The sequence below is a fragment of the Strigops habroptila genome, chromosome 4, assembly GCF_004027225.2.
Source record: "Strigops habroptila isolate Jane chromosome 4, bStrHab1.2.pri, whole genome shotgun sequence".
NCBI lineage: Eukaryota > Metazoa > Chordata > Aves > Psittaciformes > Psittacidae > Strigops > Strigops habroptila.
This window is the reverse complement of record NC_046358.1, coordinates 61,150,700-61,157,034: the sequence shown is the minus strand read 5'-3', so window position 1 is coordinate 61,157,034 and position 6,335 is coordinate 61,150,700.

Here is a 6,335-nt window from a genome sequence, read left to right as displayed (position 1 = left end):
TGCCTGTGCTGGAGAAATGTCATCCATAACTATATAGCACAACAGAAATAGGAAAGAAGATGCTCTTATGCCTTTAAGAGGTGGTGGAAGCATGTACTATCCCCCATGACTTCTCTTGGGCTTTTTATTTTCTCTTGTGAGCTACCTGAGTGCAAGGCCTACGTTTCTTTTTTTAATCACACTCTGAGCACATGATGCTGCTTATTCAATAATAAATGTACCTGTGTAGAAAAAGAATGAAAATGAACCCTCTTCATCTTAGGAAAAAAGGCAGCTCAAAAGGAGGGGAGGGGGGGGAGGGAAATTAAAACAAATTCCACCACTTTTCTTTTTCTTTGTTTCAGTTTCTAGTCTAATATAAGCAAACATTAGGCTGGTTTGGTTTGCTTTCCAAAAACAAAATCTGTATTTCAGCAGTTAGATTTTTCAGAAGTGTTGAGCATCAAGCATCCTGGAGCATCTGCTGAAAACTTGGCTGATTATTTAAACTCTACCTTTAAATAATTTTGAAAGTTACTAGGCACATTGAACTAATTTACAGACCTTCTGTTCATATCAAAAAGAAGACATCAAGACATCTTTTGCATTTCCTGGTGCTGTAGACCTTAATCTAAAAATTCTTCCAGAGAAGTCAGTGGTAGACCAGGAGCAAGCTGGTAGGATTAGGTCCAGTGGGTCTTTTTTAAAGTGTTAGCAGACCTAGAGAGTTTGTAGCTGCATATTCGTCTGTTTAAAAATGTATTTTAGTGTCTTCTGACACTGACAGTAAATCTTAAATACAAAGTATAGCAAGAATCAAAAAGAAAGTCTTTACTCTCGGCAGGCAGATTTTGAGTCTGAATGTTCGTGCCTTCAGAATGCTCTCAGCACTTACAGCATTAGAGGTATTCCCTTCAAAGTCTTGAAACGAGTAAATTTTGGTGCACTTTCGAGTACTTTTTTTGGAGTCAGGTTGGAGCAAATGCACTTAAGAAAGCTCTTGCTCAAATTTCATGGGGCTAGACTTAAAGCTAAACTAATGAATAAAGCTGAATTCAGTCAAGACCAGATAGAGAGTGACGGACATAGGGAAACATTTGGAAGAGTTCTCCAGTGTGGTGAAATGTCCATTTATGGTGCTTCCCAGCCTACAGATAGCTCAGGATAGCTCAATGGTTTGGGGAAATTACTTGAACCAGAAGGAGTTTGATAGCACAGTCTTGGAGACACTGGAGTAACAAGTCCATCTGTGTGGGAGACAGTGCCTTCCCAGGAGCCACCTCTGCACTGGAGGGTTCTTCCCAACTAGTGAAGGGTTATAAATATGTAGCTTCAAATCTACACCATCAATACACCAGCTTCAGACAAGCAAATCAAACTCTTATCACAACAAAATACTGGGAAAGAGTTTGGAAGCACAAGCAGTATGGTAGGTAAGCACCATTCGCCTGATGGAGAGAACAGAACAGACAGCAAACGAATACATGCAAGGGAGCAGAATGGGGTTCCTTGCCTGTAGAAGGCTCTATGAAGTCTTAAATATGTCCTTGCCTAAACAGGTGTAAATCAACAGCAGTTCATGCAAAGCAACTGAATCAGAACTCGGTGTCCTGGGTTCAGGAACCTTCGCTTAAATAAGAATAGATGGGTTTGGGTGCATATTTTGCAAAGTAACAGTGTTGACTTAAATTCAGAGAAATCAAAGTGGACAAGTTGCTTATTTAAAAGCAAAAAAAATTATAAATTTTAAATTACGACTGGATTTTTATCTAAGCCAGTCTGACAGAGAGTTTTAAATATAAATAAACCCTCCCCTGCAGTATTTGAAACACACAGCTGCAGGCTACAGGCTCTAAATATGAATCCAACTTTGTAAGTAGAAATGTAAAGGGTAAAACATAAACAGTAGCAGGAAGAAATATAAATTTTCTTCATTTGTGATAAGTTAACATATTTATTTTAACAACCTGAAGGTCTTTATCTGCTCTATGCAGTTCCATATAAATTGGAGTCCTTCTGTTGCCCTGTATGTAATTTCCATGGAATAACCATTGATAAATTTCTCAAAATCCATCAGCATAAGCCTGACCTGAAGGAGGTTATCTGTGAATCTAGAAACTCCTCTGGTGAAGCTGGAAAAGCTCATATGTCCCAGGAGAGGAAGAACTGCAATTCGCAACCCTCACCGATTTTAGCTACTGGAGTGTACGTGAGGTCTGTCAGGTGCCTGGAGGCAATTGCAACCTCTGCTGGAGGATTTCATGCAACTTACAGCTCCTGTCAGTCACCTGAAGGTAACAAGGATCCTCCTGGGTCACTCACAAAACCTCTGCTCACCAGCTGCAACTCAACTTGGGAGGTCAGGCTCCAGCGCCAGAGAAACCATAGACCTCTACCAGCCCAGCAAAAACAGTAGCATGGTCCTTTGTGGGGGCAAAGCCCAGCAGCATCAGACATGCATTTTCACCTTGACCTCTTTCAAGATCACGATGGTCTCACCAGGGATATCCTACTGTGATATTACCTAGGGGGAGGGAAGGAACAGTTTGGAAGGCCCTGAAATTCTTGTTTTAAAACAGTCATCAGAGGTTCACCATGAAACTTAAGGGAAAGTAGGTTTCATGGGGACCTTTTTCTCAAGGGCCACCTTCAGAAGAAACAACAGGGAATCTGGCAGCTGGAAGTTTCATGAAAATCTGTCACGTCAGTTGTACATGTTAAAAGACTGATCAACCGTCTTCATTCCTTCCAGGTTTCATTTCTGCAGCCCCTATGAAAACACATTTATCTTCCACACAATCACTGTTGAAAACTATCTTAGGAGAGTAACCTATCCTAAGTAAGCCTAAGTAACTGGTGATACACTGGGGTTTTCTTTCTTTGCATCTGAGAGAATATTAGGGGAGGAATTAATTTAAAATATGTTCTAAAGCAAAGAACTTGCCAACCTGGCTCCTATCCAAATGGTACTATCTTTACCACCATGCATCTCATGCAGATTGCTCCATCCTCTGCTGTTTTCTCTAAGAATTACTAAACTGATAACATATGTGAGAGACTTGCCTAACGTCATTCTCCAGAGGTAATCCAAAAGGAGCTATATTCCATGCTTTGTTTCCCCCCCCAAAGAGGATGAACACTTGGGCTTCAGGGATTCCTCCTCACTTCAGCCAAAGACTTGCTGCCGCAGCTGCCTTCTCTCCACAGCAAGACACATAAATACTCGCTGTCTGAACAAAACTGAACAACCATCACATCTACTCTTATGTCTGTAATTCATATGCCTATTTCTAATGGGGGGGAGATGTTGTATTTGGGTGTTTGTAGGTGCCAATCACACTTTTGATTAGAAACAGGGCTGCAGGAGCTAATTAAGCAAGCAGGTGTCTTGTCAAAGAAGAGTTATTTTAAAAGAAGATGCTACTACACCATTCCCAGAGCAGAAGAGCCTTATCAGCGGTATGTGGCTTGATGCTCAACTGCTGAAGCTGAGGACAAGAGCAAATGGAAATGAACTGGGAAACAAAGAAAAAAAAAAAGGATTATATTATTTTGGTTTTGCTAGTGCTGTTTATACCATGGAAATCAAGAACAAATTTAAACCTTAGCATAACTCTAGACCTGCACATATTATTCAGAGAAAATGAGATCATATATTTTAGTCAGTAATATCAGGAAAATCAAAAAATCAATAAAAAGAAAGAGAAGAAAGAAGAGAAAAGAAAAAGAAAAGAAGGAAAGGAAAGGAAAGGAAAGGAAAGGAAAGGAAAGGAAAGAGAAAAGAAAAGAAAAGAAAAGAAAAGAAAAGAAAAGAAAAGAAAAGAAAAGAAAAGAAAAGAAAAGAAAAGAAAAGAAAAGAAAAGAAAAGAAAAGAAAAGAAAAGAAAAGAAAAGAAAAGAAAAGAAAGAAAAGGAAAGGGAAGAGAAGAGAAGAGAAGAGAAGAGAAGAGAAGAGAAGAGAAGAGAAGAGAAGAGAAGAGAGAAGAGAAAAAAAGAAAAGAAAAAAGAGAAAAGGAAAAAAGAAAAAAGAAAAGGAAAGGAAAGGAAAAGAAAAGAAAAGAGAAAAGAAAAGAAAGAAAAGAAAAAAGAAAAGAGAAGAGAAAATAAAAGAAAAAAGAAAAGAGAAGAGAAAAGAGAAAAGAAAAGAAGAGAAAAGAAAAGAAGAGAAAAGAGAAAAGAAAAAAGAAAAGAAAAGAAAAAAGAAAAAGGAAAAGAAAGGAAAAGAAAAAAGAAAAGGAAAAGAAAAAAGAAAAGAAAAGAAAAAAGAAAAGAAAAGAAAAGAAAAGAAAAGAAAAGAAAAGAAAAGAAAAGAAAAGAAAAGAAAAGAAAAGAAAAGAAAAGAAAAGAAAAGAAAAGAAAAGAAAAGAAAAGAAAAGAAAAAAGAGAAAAGAAATCCAAACACCTTTGGCCATGAGAAGTGAATTAAATAGGACTACCAATGGCTAGAAACCATAGGGGAAGAGATGTGTGTTATCAGTCCCAGGTTCTTTGCAACTGTAATCTTTCCCCCAAAGATAAATCCCATGTTAGGCTGCGTAAAGTAAAGCAGCCTACGGGGGCATTTTGCTCCCTTTATAAATAAAAACCTAGCTAAAAAAAAAAAGATGGTTAAATCCCCTTTCTGTATTACAGCCTAGGTGAGAAAGCAGCTCTTTCTGCCTTCTGGAGCAGGGCACGCACTGACTTGTGCTTACCTTTTAAAAACCATTAAAACCAGTATTCGTGTGACACAGGGCAGTTCCAACACATATGTCGCTGCATGCATGTCTGCTTCACCATCAGCATGTATGGCTCATCATCTGTCTGCTCTGAACAATAACTGTTAGGTTAGCAGCCTTTTCACTTGTAAATGTAAATATTGTATCTAGAACACAATATTTGAAATACAAAATACAGTGTTATTAAGACAGCACTCACACATCAATTCTTGTGTGACTATAATTTGTGAAATGCGTTAGGAGGGGCTTATAAATAAAGTATAAGGTGTTATTATGAAATACATTTTAACCAAATGCACAGAAATGTCTTATTCCTATTGAAATCAATAGCAAAACTCCCACTAATTTCAGTGGTAAAAAGAGGAGACCCTTGGAAATTGCTGTGTTACACTGAGCAATGCATTACACTGATTTCAGTCGTCATAAGAAATACAGATCTAGAAGAAGAAAGGGATGAAAATGGGTATTAGAGGCTGTTCAGAGCACGCAGAGGATTTCCATTTCCCACTGAAGCAGCTGGTAGTGGTGTCTGGTGAGGCAGCACGTCTGGTGCTGGGGCTGCTCCAGGGCCTTGCCTGGCCCCTGTGGAGCACCCAGGGGCTGGCACCAGTGCTCAGCCCCATGCTCCAGCCCACCCTGGGGAAGAGGCTCTTGACAGGACTGCAGGCACAATGTGCAGAGCAAGGCTGCCTGTAACCCACCGAGCCCCCGTCAGCAGCTCTTCAAGGCAAGCAGTGCTCTGAGGACCAAATGCCCTAACTTCTTCCCGATGTGCAGCCAGCCAGGGACTCTTCCCAGCCAACCTTCTTCCATAGCGCACAATAGCAAGCCAATCAGCCAGAAATGTCTTCTCTCCACCATGGCCAGCTATAGCCTGTCGCCGAAATAAGCTCAGGGTTCATCTGCACATGCAACTGCTCTACAGCATTGCTGCGGCTGCAAAGGCACAGGGCTGTGAAAGGCTGCAGCCCCACAGCACAGCCTGCCGTGAAGAAGGCTTCAGAAAGGGCATCCAGGGCTGGCGATGGCTCGATGGAGGCCACCAGCGGCTGGACCGCAGGTAGTGGAGCTGCAAGGCAGGGAAAACCTGGGAAGGGCAGGGAACAGCTGCTTCTGCCTGCCCATAAGCACCTGCAGAAACAGCACCACAGAACGAAATCTCTCAGGGGAGGAAGGGATGGGAAGCTCATTTCCATTCTTGGTTGAGCAGAAGTTGACATTTAGATAACAAACTACATTAGTAGGTATAAACACGCTAAGTGGCTATATAATGCTGGGTTTGTACCTGTAATTAATTGTTCCCAGGATCAATTTAGCTATGCGAGAAGAGACCTGCCTATTGTGGTGTTAATGTGATCTAGCCGTATCTTATAAATATATAATGTGCATGTTCATGTCTGATAAAAATATATAAAAATAAAAATTAACACACACACACCCCCATTTCATTAATATTTGCCAATGGAGGGCTTCCAGATAATTAAAACTAATTAATGCTGATATAATGAATATGCTTACAACTGACCGGTATCAATTAAAAAGAAGCGGTTTAATATTTTTGCACATTTTTGCTTGCTTTGGACTCTTGATTTTATTAACTATCATCTCGTGCTTTGAGCAAAGCTTCTCTTTGTCCCTA